This window comes from Engystomops pustulosus, chromosome 2 (assembly GCF_040894005.1).
Source record: "Engystomops pustulosus chromosome 2, aEngPut4.maternal, whole genome shotgun sequence".
Classification (NCBI taxonomy): domain Eukaryota; kingdom Metazoa; phylum Chordata; class Amphibia; order Anura; family Leptodactylidae; genus Engystomops; species Engystomops pustulosus.
Window position 1 is genome coordinate 43,787,691 of NC_092412.1, and position 19,597 is coordinate 43,807,287.

General features: G+C 41.9%; 1 protein-coding gene across 2 annotated transcripts in view; it reads right to left on the reverse strand.

The window, feature by feature from the left end:
* STARD13 (StAR related lipid transfer domain containing 13) overlaps nucleotides 1-19,597 on the reverse strand; it is a 213,520-nt gene that overhangs the window by 105,318 nt on the left and 88,605 nt on the right. The window lies entirely within an intron of this gene.

A 19,597-nucleotide genomic window follows, 5' to 3' on the forward strand; every position in this document is an offset into this window, starting at 1 on the left:
CTTCTCCTCACGGATTAAAGCCAGTCTTGTTCATCCACATTCCCGTCAGCCCAAACCTTATATTATAGACAACTTTGTCATCAGGCCGAAATTCCATGCCTACAAATATTTGACTATTGATCTTATGCCCAAAAACTCAGATCTCTAATAGTGCCTCAACCTTATAGAGGACCTGTCACCCTTAAAAACGGCACTAGAAGCTGCTTACTGAAGTAAGCAGCTCCTAGTGCTAAAACAAACACAGCAGTGTTACCCTGATAGCGTTACCGGAAACCTCCAATAACGCTAATAAACACCACTGTGCTGTACACTTGAAATGCCAGACCGTTCTCAAATCAGTCCAACGTATTCATGAGGGGACGGGAATCGGGGCAGTGACTGCCGCATGACACTCGGCAGTCACTGCTGGCCTATGGATTGGGTGGGGCAGTCCTGGGACGAGGTCCGGCGTTTCTAGTGTACATCGCGGCAGTGTCTGCTAGCGTTATCGGAGGTGTAACACTGCTGCATCTGTTGTAGCACTAGGAGCTGCTTACTTTAGAATCCGGCTTCTTCTGCGCACGGAAGATCTCTGTGTAGGAGGAGTAAAGAGGCTACCGGGGTGGGCAGTAGCCACGACCTGTAGCCTCATGTCCAGCTACTCCACCCCCCAGCACCCGCTTTACAAAATTTACATATAAGGGCATTAAAAGTTTTCAAAAAGATAGCGGGGACGTGAGGATTAGCTCTAATAAGGGTTATCCTCACGTCCCATACATCCACCTACCACCCGTTCTACCTTTATACGTAGAATCGTGGTGGTAGGTTCCCTTTAATGAATGAATAAAGTGGAAGAGAGTATCCAGGGGCCCTAAATCAACTGTATGTCAATTTACCATGAAATTTTAAGAAGAATTATTAAGGAACATCATAATGCAATACAATATGAAAATGGCCCTCAGTTGTTATGCTATAAAAAGTACTTACTAACACAGTGTTTTCAACAGTAATGGGTCCTTTATTTATTGAGCTTATAAGGTCGGCGACACCTAATTTTCTGCCATTTGTAGGTCACAATATTGGAATATTGACATATATTTAAAGTGAACCTGTCACCAGGAATGTGATTTTTATAAGGTCTATGCTATGCTGATTATAAAAATGCCTTTGTCAGTATTCTGAATAATTTCAATAGTTTATAAGAGTTTATTTCACATTAACTGGCTCCCTGTCAGCCGCTTGTGGTGAGTCTCGAAGGGTACAGCTGCAGCAGTCTATGTTTGTGTGCCTATGTTTTCTCATGTATTCTTCCTCCACACCATCCCCCTCCTTCCCCTGCCTGATCCATGCACCTTACAGGAAGTGGAGAGGGGAAAAGGGAGCTGAATGAGTGTGGAGGAGAGGAGACTGACAGAGGCTACAGCTGCAACTTCCACAAACCCCACACACTACCAGGACTCACAACACACTGCTAGCAGGGAGTCAGGTAATGTAGAATAAACTATTATAAACTACTGAAATAAGCATAGAATAGGCACCTAGGCCCACATTGTAATTTCTTTTCTCTGCCATCTATTACTTCAAAAGCACAAGATTATTGGTAATTGGATATTTATTCTATCGACTAAGAGGTGTTATTGTAAGGACAACTCACAACTGGAATACTGTACACACAAAAAGAACTACCACACAAGTCTAGGTGCAGGCTGGCAGAAGGGAGAGAATGGGCAAACTAACCCTGTGCTGATCTACAGACTAGACCCTACCAAGGCAGAAACCCCCTTGAAGGTAGGGAGCCTCAGCCGCAGGAACCTCCTAACTACCCTGCCAGGCCCAGGGAAGTGAGAGGAACCCAAATAGGTCTGTCAGCCGCAGTGAGGTGGTACAGACAGAAAACTGCAATGTGGGAGTTAAAACAGTATTCAGACAGAGGGAAAAAAACAGGACGGACAACGAAGAAACAAACAGGATTTAAGACAGCATAAGAAACTAAAGCAGATGCAAGAAAAGAGAACTACAGACACAGAATAAAGAAGAGTAAGCAGAACAGAGAGTACATCAAGGTCAAAACCACTAGTCAAGGAAAAGTTACAGGGGGTGGAGTTAGTGCGGAGACGTGAAGAAACTCGAGGAAGACCGATAGCATTGTCAGCATGGAGGGTGGCAGGACAAGTAGACACGGTGTCCCTTCCAGCAGATCTGACAGTTATCAAACAATGGCAGATGACAAATGATCTGTCTATTAAAGGGGTTTGCCTATGAAAGAAAATTCTCATATTTCAATCCTCTAGTGATGTTTAAACATCATTTTTAACTCCTTACTTTACAATTTTACTCATATTAATTGCTGTTTTAGCTTATATCACTCAGTGAATGTCAGTGTAAAATTCCAGAGTGTGGGTGGGAACTCTCTAAGCAGACACTTCATGATTCCTCTAGTGCTGTGGGCTGATAATGTGCTTAGATTATAAGAGTCCAAGTTTATATACGCTTTTTATTTAGCATCTCTGTAAAATGGTGCAATCAACAGTTTTCAATCTTTAGCAAAATACACATGGGTTAGCCACAATCTGGCTTCTCCAATGTAATTTACACAACCAAGCAAATCCCATCTATATGCCAAAAATAAGGTAAATCAATTTGCAGAATAAAAAGTGCACAAAAACCCAAACAAATATGTTCTTGCCTATCTGGTGGCCCTTCCCGATTCTGGCGGTGGCTATATATTCTCCAGTATTTCTAATCCCATTGGACTAAATGTGATGATGTCACTTACTTCAGACAAAGGTGACATTACATAGATTGTGCATGCAATAGCCTTGCCGATACTTGGCTTCAGATTTGACCGGAAATGTCAGGTATCAGGAGAGATTTCACATGCACAATGTAGAAGACATCATTAATGGGAGCTTAGTTGCAGGAAATATATGTTTTTTTTAATATTCATGCCCACTTTTACCTCCTTTCTTTTTCTGTCCATTTTTATTTATTCCTTATAGGAAACAAATCTTTGTTTTCAGCATTGCCCCTCAGTATGACAACTTTTAGCTGCTACATCCTGTAAGCTTTATGACTCCATGAGATCAATAGCGGCAGTACTATACAGTGACCCTGGTCAGGGGAGATGGAGGTGTCCTTGGATCACTGTCTGCCTCTCACTGTCTGATACTATAACTGAACTAATGGATGATGCATCTATGGTCCATTATCTGCCTTTAGTAATATCTCTCCATCCTGTATAAGAATCAATAAATGTCCTTTATGGACAGTGACATAAGGAAGAATGCAGCTATATTATATATAGAGACGAGATATTAATATCAGGATGCAATGGGTATCAGACTAGAGATTTGTATATAAGGGAATACCGAGCTTTCACTACCATCAAAATGAATCATGATAAAAAAACACAAGAGGTATAAGAGCTTGTATAATGGTCCAGCCATTCTTTATAATAATAATAAATAAAAATGCTGCTGCATGAACCAGTCAACAGCCATCATGTTGTATACAAAGTTCAAGGTTAGTAGTACTGCAGAGAATACCCCAGCACTCAATGGGTGAGGGGGACTATCTTTTGGTCTTGAAAAATCTTGAAAAAAGCCATTTTGAATCCAAGACAGATTTTTTGGGAAGGTGGTAAGGTAGCAAATCAAAGAAGAACAGGATTGTCTCACAAATCAGATGTGCAATGTCTCTTGGAGTTCAAAAGTTATAAACACAGGGATTCTCCATAAATTAGGAAGCGGCTTCATAACTTTTGGATCCAGATTTTTTTTAGTTCTGTGGTAAGTACCATTGACTCGTCAAATAGCGGTTCATCTACATAATTTCTATATGGTGGCCATGTTCAGCCAACAAGTAATGAGGCTCCTTAATTACTTGTTGGAGTAATCAGATATGTAATTTTTGCTTTAGTTTCTGAAATAAAAGGGGGTCCTGGGGTATTTGACTTACCCTGTACAAGGAAATTGTACATTTTTCATTATTTTAACAGTAACCTTAAGGCTGGGGAGACATTGAACATCCACATTTGTTCTACCGCAGTATAATTTCTTAGCAGGGGGAGGCTGCACACTATTGACATCAGAATAGCGAACCAGATTCATTAGTTTATGCTACAGGATTTTTATGCAACCTGTAGATGGGATATCTAAGTCACTGCAGGTAACTTCTTGGTGACTAGAAACAGAAAGGATTGCAATTCACTGCTGAAATTGAGCACCAAGAGTAGGTGGCAATTTAAAAAATATATTTTTACTGTATTGTGTTATTTTACACCTATTCAGCTCTTATTGGATCCTAACACTCCTTTCGGCCATAAGCCATTATGTGAAATCAGTTCTCTCGCCAGATTTCATGGACAGTGCAGAGAACTGAAGATCATAGTGATTTATGAAGTAAGGAGTCCCTTCTTCCCCTGCTGTTGTTCCACCAGGAAGCAGGAACCCCCTTCATTATATATCACTAAGATACTCAGAGTCCCGTCCCCTGCACTGTGGTCAATCTGTAAAATACATCCAGCCCAAAGGTTCCTGGTTCACGGCCCAAGGTCATGTGCTTCTTGCATTATATATTTAGGGTGTTCATCACCTACCAAGTTGTAACACTACAAATAGAATCACAGAAAATAGCCAATCGCACATACCAGTCAATGAAATAAAGGCAATGCCCTTTTACACAATGAGAATTATAAGGCAGCTGCTGCATAGATAGAATAATATTTATCTAGGACCAGACTGATTGTAATGATAAATGAGCGTCCAGTATTTTGTGTTCTCCTAGAATAGGATTTTCGGCCGCCTCGTGAGCCGCGTTGCTATTTCTAAAATAAATAAGTCTATTTTTATCGAGTCGGAGTTATTGTGCGTAAGGCCTTCTCCTGCTATCTTGTCTTTTCCAGGCAGACGCTGGAGGTCATGGCCCCTAATCAACGCACACACATCAAAGTGTCAAGTATGGAGTGTTTCCCTTTATAGATTTATCTCATTACCCTAAATTTGTGTTACTAGTCATCTGAAATGTTTAGCTCAGTTAAGAGAAAAAAGAAATGAGACTGCTGATAGGAAAATGTTCCCGACAAGTGGCCACGTATTCCTTGAAGCCAAACTTAATTGATTGTAATCTAAACACAGTTCCATTTAGCATGCTGGCTGCTACTTGTGGGCAATGAGCCCAGGTCCTCTGCTCACTCAAGCTGTAACTGAGCTGTTTGACAGAGGGTTAAGAGGAGCAACAATCCCCAGAGGAATGTCCGACTGGCAGTAACAAACGCAAACCATCCCAATAGAGATAAACATTACCACTGTAGGCTTCTCCGACAAAAAATAGAAGAGATGTTCTAGAGCTTGCAAGGCCAGTCACATCAGAGTGACCTTGCCTCCATTTATGGAAGCAGAAATCCCCAAACAGTAGTAAAAAAAAAATTAACTAAAAAAACCTAACAATCACTGCTTATCTAGATATTCACCGATCAGCAATCACCACAGCATCTTAGTAGATAAGGAAGATGCAGGTCAATTTACTAAAGGTCCGTGGAGCACATTTTCTTCGGGTTTTCCAACAAAACATTTAACAGGGGATCTCGGCGCACGGGATCGGATTTTGGCGCATCGGCGCCGGCTTGCACACGACAGAAATCGGGGGTCGTGGCCGTCGGACAACCCGTGGCCATCAGACAACAAGCACCGGGAAGAAGAAAGTGAACTCCGGAGGACCTTGGCGGGGAAGCGGTGGATGCAGGTGGATGCAAGCGGTGGATGCGGGGAAGCGGTGGATTCATCTTCATGAATCGCGCCGGACTTCATCATCGCTGGACCGTCCGAATCAGGGATCGCGACAGGGCCAGGTAAGTAAATTTGCCCCATAGTGTTGATTAAGAAGAAGCTAAATCCATTGGAGCACATAAAACTTAAAAAAAAGTTGCCAAAAATTCCCTCTTAGGCTTTATTCACATGTCGTTTTTCTATCTATTGTAAGGATTCATAGATCCGTAAAATGAAGAGCTAAGAGGCATCATACAGTGGGATATGTCCTCAGGTTCCTCCCCCTTTGTCAGGTTTACTGGTGTTTCCCCAGTGATGTCAATGCCCTTATATGGACAGTAACAACAATGGAGACTTCCTTCCTGTTGGGCAACGTATACACTCAGCGGAGGCCAGGGAGGGATGCAATACTTTGCACCCCCCCCCAATTACTTCCAATGGCCTCCACTGTGGATATAAATCTTTCCATCCAGTGTTTTCCACAGTATGGGAGGTATACTTTGCAAAAGGAGACAGAATGTATGCCTTGGTCTGCCAGTATATGTCTATGTATATGCCCAACGTGTAGGTCAGGAACATTTCGGGCATGTATCACAAAAATGTGATGTGAACCCAGACTAACTTATACTGTGCCCTGAACCATCATAATATAATTGATAATCATTAGTTCCATCAGATATATTAGGTAGCAAGTGATTAGTCAGTTCTTGAAGTTGATGTAATAGAAGCTAAAAGATGGGAAAGATTCCAGTTTTGAGCCACAATTTTCAATGGTAAAATGTGTTCTATTACCCGTGACTCTCCAGCCAATGTGAGAGGTATATGTGTTATTAAAGGCTATGTATTGCAATGATACTCCAACTACACAATCACCGGTTACATAAAAATGTTTAAAAGTCGGCACATACACAGTTAAATACTTATATGAATAATGCAGGAGAGCATTGAGAAGCTTATACTGAAGGATATATAGAGAGACATAAAACTCTCCCCAGCGATGTATCTGGCAGCTAGGCATGCTGGGTAATACAATTCTTTAGAGACATTAGAGAGGGATTGTATTGGTCTGATGCCTGGTGTAGTGGTGCCAAAATTTTATTTGCAAAGACAGCAAATACTTCTAAATAAGAAAATGTATGGACCAGAAGATCACTGTAATCCTTATCTGTCCATAGTTGCCATATGTCCCTATTTTTCATAATTGCCCTGAATTTTTTGACAAAATTAGGCTTGTACTTAATAAAATGGAGTTGTCCAGACATGGATTGGGCAATCTCGATGGCTAGTTGGCCATAAATAAGAAAGTACAATACCCTATATGGTCACCCATATGGTAAATGTACCCCTTTCTGCCTGAAGGATTTGCATATGATCTGCTATAGCCGCTTTTGGGACTTCATGTGTCATCCCATATTCTGTGGACTGACACAGCAGTGGTGTAACTAGAAGCTGTTGGGCCCCAGTGCAAAGTCTGTGCCCCAACTATAATGTAAGGTTTATAGTAATAGTCTTCTCATACGGAAAAGTGACACCATAAGGGCCCCCTAAAAGCAGTTGCCAGCAGGTCACATGACTCCTCCGGCAGAAGGGGACGTTAACATTGGGATGATAAACTAGGGAATATTTTAGGGAACCGGAGATTGTTTACGTTTCTAAATTTTTAATGCCGCCATAGGAGTTCACTGCAAAGGGGCCCACTGAGGCTCTGTCACCCCAGGGCCTACTAAAACCTGGAGCCGACCCTTACCATGATGCTGGAAGTGGAAACTAGAGCAACTTAAATACACATTACAATTTTTTGTAACTCTGTCCAGGCCAACTACCAACACAATTTTCTCTAGACTTTTTCATAAAGTACATTTTGCATAGTAAATCTGTCCCCAAGTCCCTCTCTTATAAATGGGACGGTAGTGTCCATCTTTTACCGGAGATCTGCAGATATCTGGCTTTTTTTTGGATCCTTTGGTACGGTTTTAATAGACAAGTAAAGTAAATTATGACTCTTGGTGACATTCAGGGACGGCACTCTGATGTCATTCTTGTCGTGTTCATTTTTTTTAAAGGAACCATTGACTTTTATTGAACAACGAGTCTGTAAAACCGGCCCTGACTAGGACGTGCTCTACTTTTTAATGGAACTGACACACAATTCTACAGATGATTTCTATTTGCCAATTGAGAGAAGGTAGAACTGCAGCAAATCCACAGCACAAAATAGACAAAATCCACATTTCAATCGCCATGTGGAAAAATTGCAAAACACAATCTACTGTGCAGGGACATTGAGGCGAGTTATAGGGAAATATTCCTTTGTGCTGCCACAAATTGCTGACTACAAGCAATACATAGGTTTCATCATCCAGGAGAAAAGTTCTTCCACACTCCATTAGTTTATTACAACAGTAAAACACTTACATCTAGTGGATATTGTACTTCTGGACAATGGTCCAACAGTAGGACAAGGTCACATTAAACTAATATTGTCGGGAGAAGCAGGTTTAGATCCTAGAACATGAGAGGACAATGTAATAACATAAGGTAACAATGAGTCAAGAACAATATTTCAAGCAATAACTTAGTTCTATCTAAGTTGTTTCATCACATTTTTGCATCAGTTATTGTGAGTCAAAACCAGACATAAGGAATAATGGAAAGATTTGCACCTGTTTTTAGTCTTTGGCCACTCCTGGTTTTAATTCACAAAAATGGTTGCTAAAAAAACTAATATGCGAACTGCCCAAAACGCTGAATTCACCCAACCAAATAAAGTCACTCTTCCTCATCATAGATTGTAAGTAGAAATGAACAGACCCGAACCTCCCGCTCCGGTGCGTCCTGCACAACCTGCCATATTGATGGATTGGCTGAGGGACAGCCAATTAGGCATATTAATACCGCTAGCAACTAGCCAAGGTTTTGATTGGCTAGGGGTGTCCCCTTGGCCAATCACAGCCATGGCTAGTAGCTTAAGGCGTTAATTTGCAATATGGCAGGCTGTGCAGGACGCCCTGAACCCGAATGGGAGGTTCAGGTCCGTTCATGTCCAGGTCGCACCCAAAACCTGAACCCAAACGGATAGTTCGGGTCTGCTCATTTCTAATGTTTAAGCTATTATGAGCCAAGCCCACTTGTTTATGATTATTTTTCTACTCCATCTAATTTTCTTTATATATGTATCCCATGATTTGTAAAGTGCTGCGCTATGTAAGTAAAGATTTATTAATATTATAAAAAATAACCCATCTTGCATGCATATCAAATTTATTTTTCATCTGTGAGTGCAATCCAAACAATTCTCTACAATGATCTCCGAGTCCCATAACTCCACAACACATGCTGAAGTACAGTGCACATGAAAAATAGTTCAATGCACTGCAGCATGCACTACCATCAGTGTCTTCTGTTTACAGCCCACAATAAATACCATACACCTAAAATAGGAGACTTAGTTCCTTTCTGACCTATGTCTGTGTCCTAGAGATCTAATAACATTAAAATAGCGCTCATTTGGAAAAGTATTCGTGGTTTGTCTATAATCCCACTTCATGTCACTAGTCTTCTTGAAGGTCAGACATTGATATAGAAGGAGCTCTCTTTTTTAAGGTAACACAGCGGTATAGTTGTATTTTCCCACCCAGGAAAGAAGATTAGAATAGACCCTACTCAGGATCTCCAGCAGAGCATGAATAGCATTTAAGACTCCAATCACCTGCAAAAGTGTCCTAAAAAGCCTTTAAAAAATGGTAATCTCCATAAGGAGAATACATTTTTTTCCGAATCTACATCCATGATCTCTCACCTAGCCAAACCAGTTCCCTATACTGTGAAAGAGACTTCATGGTTTGGCTATTATTGCACATCATGTCACAAGGCTTCTTAAAAGCCAGACATTGATATAGAGGGAGCTTTCTTATTTAATGTTGCAATTTGCATAGACTTTACCCACAATCCCCAGCACAGCATAAATGGGATTTAATACTCAATTCACTTCATTTTATAACTGTTTTGCTGTGTTGTGTGCCATTTTATTTTGCAATTCTTTTGAATTAAGAACATCTGGAAGCATTGAAAATTTTTTTTTTTGTATTAAAGACTTTACTTTAATTTTGGTCCCTGTAGGCTCTGCGAACTCATAGCCTTGTAAAGTGTGGTTAGCTGTGTGACTGCTAGAAAGCTGAGTGTGCATGTCTAGTGGTGCAACAAGGTGACTGCTTGAGAGGCAGGAGTGGATGTAGAGTGACATACTTATTGGTCCCAGTATAAATTCAATAAGTGGTGGCAGCAAATACTCATAATTGGAGTGTGAGAACTGTATGAGGTGTGATTTATGCTCAATTTGTGTCCTGAGTGAAAGGTGAGCGCAAGTTTGAGTGGGTTAAATTAACCCATAAAGTCGAACCCTAAGGCCCCTTTCACACTTGCGTTTTTCACGCGCGTTTTCTGCGTGTGCTTTTGACGCGCAGAACTTGCATTGCACTCTGACCCATTGTAATCAAGGCCCCTTCCACACTCGCGTTGCATTTCACGTCAGAGTTTATATGTGTGAAGAACACATTGCAGATGTATTTAAACATCTGCAATTTGTTCTTCACACACATATATATTGTTCTTCACATGCTATTTTGGGCGCACCGTTCCGCGCGTATCTCCCGACAAGTAAGCAGATGTGCCGAACATCTGTAATCTATTCTGCACTGTGTTCTGCACTGTGTTTTTCTCATAAATGATCCTGTGTTCACTGTGTTCACTGTGTTCACTGTTTTTATTCTATTCTTCACTGTTCTTCACATCTGCTAACTTGTCGGGAGATAATATACACGGGGAACAGTGAAGAATAGATCGCAGATGTTTGCAACTTATCAGAAGACATTATTTTTTAATTAAATAACCCATTTTAATCCCAAACCATGGTCCCTTTGAAAAATGCTCGATTCTCCCATTGACTCGCGCGTGAAAATGCGCCGAAAACGCAAAAAAAACCGCTAACAACACGCGCGTGAAAAACGCAAAAACGCTAATTATTCCAAGGAAAAATGGAACAAAAACGCAGCCAAAAACGTCAGTTTTTCACGCATTGCACGCTGACGTGAAACGCAACGCTAGTGTGGAAGAGGCCTGAGTCCATTTCCCGCGCATTTTCTGCGCGTGAAAAATGCATTGAAATTGCATTGAAATTGCATCAAAAATGCGCGTGAAAAACTGAGACACTGAACAAACACTGACTGAAAACTGATTGCACTCTGATGCAAAATGTGCGTTTTTCACTGACCAAACCCTGATCGCACCCTGATCAAACTCTGACGTGAAATGCAACGCGAGTGTGGAAGGGGCTTAAGGCCCCTTCCACACTAGCGTTGCATTTCACGTCAGGGTGCAATGCGTGAAAAACTGACGTTTTTGGCTGCGTTTTTGTTCCATTTTTCCTTGGAGTAATTAGTGTTTTTGCGTTTTTCACGCGCGTGTTGTTAGCGTTTATTTTGCGTTTTCGGCACGTTTTTCACGCGCGAGTCAATGGGAGACTCGAGCATTTTTCAAAGGGACCATGGTTTGGGATTAAAATGTGTTATTTAATTGAAAAATAATGTCTTCTGATAAGTTGCAAACATCTGCGATCTATTCTTCACTGTTCCCCGTGTATATTATCTCCCGACAAGTTAGCAGATGTGAAGAACAGTGAAGAATAGAATAAAAACAGTGAACACAGTGAACACAGGATCATTTAAGATAAAAACACAGTGCAGAACACAGTGCAGAATAGATTACAGATGTTCGGCACATCTGCTTACTTGTCGGGAGATACGCGCGGAACGGTGCGCCCAAAATAGCATGTGAAGAACAATATATATGTGTGTGAAGAACACATTGCAGATGTTTAAATACATCTGCAATGTGTTCTTCACACATATATTGTTCTTCACATGCTATTTTGGGCGCACCGTTCCGCGCGTATCTCCCGACAAGTAAGCAGATGTGCCGAACATCTGTAATCTATTCTGCACTGTGTTCTGCACTGTGTTTTTCTCTTAAATGATCCTGTGTTCACTGTTTTTATTCTATTCTTCACTGTTCTTCATTGTGTTTTTTTAATTAAATGATCGTTCTCGAGCAGGGGAAATACTGTTATTCTGGTCACCTAGCAACCCTTACGTTTAAAACGCATTGCACTCGCATTGCACTTGCAATGATTGCGAGTGCAATGCGTTCTTGATGCATCTCCATAGACTTGAATGGGGCGGGAAAAACGCGCTTGACACGCAAAAGTAGAGCATGCTGCGATTTTGACGCGAGTGAAAACGAACGCAAGCACGCGCGTGAAAACCAACGCTAATATAGAAAGACCCATTGAATACAATGGGACAGAGTGCAATGCAAGTTCTGCGCGTCAAATGCACGCGCAGAACTCGCGCGTGAAAAACGCCAGTGTGGAAGGGGCCTTAGTCACATGACGAGACAGTGTTGTCCTCTCCGTGACATACATTTTGGGGGATATTTATCATACGCCTCTGGATGTATCCGGTGGAGTTCTGTGCAGCATCTATTTGTACATCAGGCAAAAATTCACAGCAAGTGTGCAGGCGTGGGGACCTGTGCCAGCTCACTCCAGGTCGCACCCCCCCCTTCACTCCCCACTGGCGTGAAGGTGGCAGATTGGGGGTAAACAATCGCAAGTGCTAGCAATAAGCTACCATTTTCGATTATTTCAGGGATTCTCTGTCACTGACATGGTGCAAAGGCCCTAATAAATATCACCCTTTGACTTAAATAATTATTTATTTATATAGCGCCTACAAATTATGCAGAGCTTGCCAAATCGGTCCCTGTCCCAAATGGGGTTCACAATCTAATCAACCTACCGGTATGTTTTGGGGTTTGGAAGGAAACAGGAGGACCCGGAGAAAACCACTAAGCCACTCTATTCTGTCTAGAGATACCGTATATTCCGGCGTATAAGACGACTTTTGAAGACAGAAAAATCTTCTGTCTTGTCTGGGGTCGTCTTATACGCCGGTAAACCCGACCGCCCGCCGTGTATTCACGGCGGCGGTCGGGTCCCGGTGCATGGAGAGGGCTCACGGGCTGAGCCCTCTCCATAGCCGGTAAGTCTTTGCTGCATATTGCAGCAAAGGCTTACCGGTAACACCCACGATCGGTGGTAGCACCGATCGCGGGTGTTTTCACAGCGATAGCTGCCGGCAGCCTCAAAAAGCTGCCGGCAGCCTCAGTCTTCAGTCTTCCGCGCCGTGTTCTTTCTTCTGCTGGGCGCCGCCATGTTTTTTCCCGGGGCGGCGCCTAGCATGACGTCAGCAGCGGCGCGTCATACTACCCGCCTGCCGGGGAAGATCAATGGCGGCGCCCAGCAGAAGAAAGAAGACGGCGCTGAACACTGAAGACGAGCCGCGCGGACATCGGGGGAGCAGCGCAGCACACCGGGGCCACCGGTGGTTGGGGATATAAGTTTTTTTTTTTTTTTTAATGCTGGGCTGGGCTGTATACTACTGGGGGCTGTGCTGTATACTACTGGGGGCTGTTCTGTATACTACTGGGGGCAGTGCTGTATACTACTGGGGGCAGTGCTGTATACTACTGGGGGCTGTGCTGTATACTACTGGGGGCTGTGCTGTATACTACTGGGGGCAGTGCTGTATACTACTGGGGGCTGTGCTGTATACTACTGGGGGCAGTGCTGTATACTACTGGGGGCTGTGCTGTATACTACTGGGGGCAGGCTGGGCTGGCTGTATACTACTGGGGGCTGTGCTGTAATGGTAATGTTGTTGTTGTATGCCTTATGTTTATGAGCGACAGTTTTCCTGCTATATACCTGCATGTCATAAGAATTTAAATTAAAAAAAGGACCATGTTAAATTCAAATCTGTTTTTTTTTTTTTTTATTTTTACCGGTGTTTTGTATGCGTTGGAAAAGGGGTAGTCTTATACGGCGAATATATCTTAAACTCTATATTTTAAACAGGAAAGTAGGGGGGTCGTCTTATACACCAGGTCGTCTTATACGCCGGAATATACGGTAATTATTGACTGATTCTCTAGAATTTACTAATAGGAATCCTGAATTGATCCATCATGAAATCATTGTATTGATCTTGTTATTTTCAGGACACTCTGTATAGATGAGATATTGATGGACATATAATGGGCTTCTGCAATACACTTTAGTTTTAACCATACATAGTAACCTAGGTTTAATGCACAGTCATATAACGAATATGAAAATATTAGCGACGCTTCTGTAGTTTGAAACATCCTACATAATGCAAATCATTGAATTAGTGGGCCCATGGCCACCCAAACCACCAGCCGAATTTGATACTCAGAAAGACCTTCACCCATGAAATCCTTGTATATCCTTGAAATCTTTTCCTCATTTCAATATGCATGAAGGTCCTCCAAAGGTCCTGAAACCACAGATTGAAACCAGGCAGAAGGGCCGCAACACCTATTCGCCAAGAAGTTTGTTTACAATACCATATGTAGGAAGTGATTCCAGACTTGTAGGGGCTATAGCAGTGGTTCCCACACTACGGCCCCCGGGCCACATGCGGCCCGCAGACTGTTTTCATCCGGCCCCCGCCGCATCCAGCGCTTGGAGCGCCAGTGGCTCTTGCTGAGGCCCCCGGCAGGTCGCGGCAGTCGGGCAGGGGCCTCTGTCCGTCCGGACACGAAGCTCCTGCCCGTCACTGAATAGTGCTTGATGCGGCTGATGCGGCCACTCGCGCACTATTAGTACAGGTGGAGCGATGTGGCCGGAAGACAACCCGGCGCACATCGCACCTTGAACCTGGATGCGCAGCCGCGTAAAATGATTAATGGTGGAGGGGCCTCAGAAAATAATTAATGATGGAGGGGCCTCAGAAAATAATTAATGATGGAGGGGCATCATATGAAATACTTAATGATGGAGGGCAGTATAGGAAATAATTAATGATGGAGGTTCAGTATAGGAAATAATTAATGATGGAGGAGCAGTATAGGAAATAATTAATGATGGAGCAGCAGGATAGGAAATAATTAATGATGGAGCAGCAGGATAGGAAATAATTAATGATGGAGGAGCAGTATAGGAAATAATTAATGATGGAGGAGCAGTATAGGAAATAATTAATGATGGAGGGGCAGTATAGGAAATAATCAATGATGGAGGGGCAGTATAGGAAATAATTAATGATGGAGGTTCAGTATAGGAAATAATTAATGATGGAGGAGCAGTATAGGAAATAATTAATGATGGAGGGGCAGTATAGGAAATAATCAATGATGGAGGGGCAGTATAGGAAATAATTAATGATGGAGGTTCAGTATAGGAAATAATTAATGATGGAGCAGCAGGATAGGAAATAATTAATGATGGAGGAGCAGTATAGGAAATAATTAATGATGGAGGAGCAGTATAGGAAATAATTAATGATGGAGGGGCAGTACAGGAAATAATTAATGATGGAGCAGCAGGATAGGAAATAATTAATGATGGAGGAGCAGGATAGGAAATAATTAATGATGGAGGGGCAGTATAGGAAATAATCAATGATGGAGGGGCAGTATAGGAAATAATTAACGATGGAGGGGCAGTATGGGAAATAATTAATGATGGAGGTTCAGTATAGGAAATAATTAATGATGGAGGGGCAGTACAGGAAATAATTAATGATGGAGCAGCAGTATAGGGAATAATTAATGATGGAGGAGCAGGATAGGAAATAATTAATGATGGAGGGGCAGTATAGGAAATAATCAATGATGGAGGTTCAGTATAGGAAATAATTAATGATGGAGGGGCAGTACAGGAAATAATTAATGATGGAGCAGCAGTATAGGGAATAATTAATGATGGAGGAGCAGGATAGGAAATAATTAATGATGGAGGGGCAGTATAGGAAATAATCAATGATGGAGGGGCAGTATAGGAAATAATTAACGATGGAGGGGCAGTATGGGAAATAATTAATGGTGGGGGGCAGCATATGAAATAATAAGTGGTGGGGGGCAGCATATGAAATAATTAATGAAGGAAGAGCAGTATAGGAAATGTGCAGTGTACAGAGGAATTTCTTATTTTTTTAAAATTTTTAAGCTTTAGTCCGGCCCTCCAACGGTCTGAGAGGGACCGTGAATGGCCCCCTATGTAAAAAGTTAGCTCTTTTGAAAATGTGAAAAATTGCACCTGACGTTGAAAGCCCCATAACATCTTACAAAAATGATAGTATGTATAAAAAACCACGGAGGCATAAAGTAGACATTCGGTGAATATTAGTTATTACATTTTTTGGTGTTATGACTCATGTGTGGAAAAAGTAGAACATTTTGAATTTCGAAAATTGAGAATTTTTCCAAATTTTCACCAAATATCTGATTTTCTCCTAAATAAATGCAAAATATACCACCAACATTTTTAAACTAACATGAAGTACAATGTGTCATGAGAAAACAATTTTAAAATCACTTGGATATGTTAAAGCGTTCCAAAGTTATAACCATTTATAGTGACACAGGGCAGATTTGAAAAAATGGGCCGTGTCAGGAAGGTGAAAAGTGGCTTCGGCGTTAAGGGGATAACCAACACTTTTTCTGATCAAATAACACTGGATCAATTTGATTTGGACCAGAATCAAATCGTACTAACAGTTTTTATGAATCTGAAATAATTCTCTAGTCTCTATTTTACATTTATGGCTATAGCTTCTAGGACTAAAATAAGACTACCACCTCCCTGCACTGGATCCCCAGCAAATAAACTATAGGGGATATTTATCACGGCTTCTACGTCAGTTTTCTGGCCCAGAAGCAGTGAAATAATCATAAATTTTTACTCAATGCAAGAATTTGCAATTATAAAAATTATAAATTATGTCACCTCCACGCCATGTGGGAGTGAAGGGAATGTAGAGGGCGTGGCAGCCAACAGAGTGCAGGTTTTTACGCAAAGGTCGGATCTGGCGTACATTTGGCTGGCGGCCCAAGGGACCCAGGGGACATAGCTGCTATCATACGCCAGGAACTCAAGCCAAATCTCCTGTATCCTAAATCTTCCCCTATGAACCTGTTAAATCTTTCAACCTCTCCACTGTAATATATGGTGCACTGCGCCGTATTCCGAGGAAAGATAGGACATGCCCTATCTTTCTCCCATCTACGGAACGGTACGGTGCCGCAGGTGCCCTGTACCCTACATAAAGCTCCCATACGACATTGTGCGCCCATTGCCGTGTATGGGGAACGTACATACGGTGTATATAAGTCGGCCGTATATACGACCCCCATATATTCGTGTGAATATAGCCTTAGACTTAGTTCTATAGGGAAGCACAGTATGTAACACTTTTTACATTCCAAAAATTCTGTCCAGGATTTGTATTACCATGACATGTGGAATCTCAGCTGTCATATTACTTACAAACTGTAATAGCCTGTGTGTTATAGGGACCACATGTGTTAGAAGTTCTGGTAGTTCTTTATGTAAGTTCTTTATGCAAGTGGCCAAAGTTACACTAATATATAGAGGACTTTTCCCCATATCCTTCCACTATTGCTGAGGTATCCACATCATTTCAGATCCTTACAGTCGGAGGAGTGGGGCCAAACTGTCTGGACCAACCATCTGACAGTAGAAGGCTAGTCGGCATAATGGGTACTAAAATCACCCGAAGACTATGCTAACTATGCTCTCTACTGTCAGATGGGTGGTCCTGGTCTTGGGCAGGCAGATTTTGGGCCCCGCAATTCTGATAGTAGAGATCAGAAAATATTGTCATTGATTTACTTTTTATATGATTTGGAGCAACATTTTTTTTTATAAAAAGCAGAGAAAAGAGAAAGTCCTACATACCCTACCCACACACCTTCACATTACAGAGAAAGTTGTCACTATGTTTGGGCAGCCAGGGTAAGGAGAACTCTCTCTCCTAAGAGTTCTGTCAAACATCTGTATTAGCATATTAAAAATATTAGTACTGAAATAATATTTAGCATATACAGCGGAACCTTGGATTATGTACATAATGTTTCGGGAATATGCTTGTAATCCGAATGGCTCGTATATCTGCTATAGATCTTTATACGGTCAGAATTGTCATGTGTATAAGGCAAAATATGGCACTAAAATACATAACTGCAAAAAGCACACATTCATGTGTAAGGGGCAATTCTGCTGCACAATTTGCGGCTGGATAATGGTCTATATAAACACAGTAAACACACGTGTTACCGTACCGTTGAGTGGAAAAAGATCTCCATGTGAGCAGCGCTATGTCCCGGGCAAGCATACGTTTGTATGAAAGAGGCCTGATACTGTACTATTCCATACTTAGACACCTATGGGTGACACGTAGTTGCGTTTCCCTTGGAAAAATCCTCTAGATGGAAACCTCGGCTCACAACTAATCGCATTCTGGGACAAACAGTCTGGATATGCACCAGCTTTATCTCAGTGGCTCAGGTTGTATGATACATTTGGAACACAGACTACCTATAATTTAAAAAAACCTATCCATTGAGCTATTGGGGGTCATTTACTAAGGGCCCGATTCGTGTTTTCCCGACGTGTTACCCGAATATTTCCGATTTGCGCCGATTTCCCCTGAATTGCCCCGGGATTTTGGCGCACGCGATCAGATTGTGGCGCATCGGCGCTGGCATGCACGCGATGGAAATCGGGGGGGGGGGGGGGGATTGGCCGAACGAAAACCCGACAGATTCGGAAAAACCGCCGCATTTAAAAAGAAAAATCTGTCACGGAGCTTGCACTTACCTTCACTAAGCCCGAGCCGGTGAACTCCAGCGCGTTCTGATGCTTTTCAGCGCAGCAGAGGAACTACCTTAATAAATCCCGGCCGGACCCGAATCCAGCGCAGAGAACATGCCGCTGGATCGCCAATGGACCGGGTAAGTAAATCTGCCCCATTGTGTTACATAACTTGGGGACAAGACACACCCTCTTTTCCTCAGACACACCCCCTTGTCAAGCCAGTCCGAAAAATTATCTTTGAACTAGACAGAATATTTCATACATACGCATTTTTATACCACATTTTACATGTAAACAAAGTAGTAAATCTATCCCAAAGCATGACCCTGACAAGAGTAATAAAACGCAAACTGCATTATTTCCCGGTGGTGATATAAAAGTTTTTATTTCCATGTGTTTTAAGTTGACAGAACTGAATCTGGAAGCTCCTGGTGCATTGTCCTACAACAATGAATGTAATGTGGTAGATACAACACTAATAATTGATTTTCCATAAGCCTCACTATTATAAATGTATGCATTGCAGCATAGTGCCTGCACATGAAGCCATAGCCCATGAGATCGTTCAGATCATCCTGTCACATTACCACCTGACTGATGTAGCCACCCACTTAGGCCATTGGCCCACAAGCAAATTTAAATTCAAACAATTTTGGTCAATAGAAATTTGATTGGTTTTTGGTCAAATGTCACTAACTCTTTTTTAGCATCTACTAGTGAAAGATTGACGTCACTACGATGTAATTTCGGTCCGTTTTTTTCACGCACCCATCCACTAGACGACTCAAGTTGCGCATGCTGCGTTTTCCTTGGATAGGATAAATGGACCTCCCAAAACATGGGACGTAGCACAACAGAGTTCTGTCAGATGTAGACTTCAAGTTTGGGAGTGAAGGACCTTATTGATAGAACAGACTGCAGGTGTAACATTGTCGATATTGTGTTGAATACGTTTATGTATTTTATTCAACCTCTATCAATAAGTTGTATCATAGATATTATATTTACCCATCTATTAGTTACTATGACAAAAATCCTCACCGGACTACAAAGTGTCATTGAACCTTTCTCTACTAAACAACTGACTAAACTCATT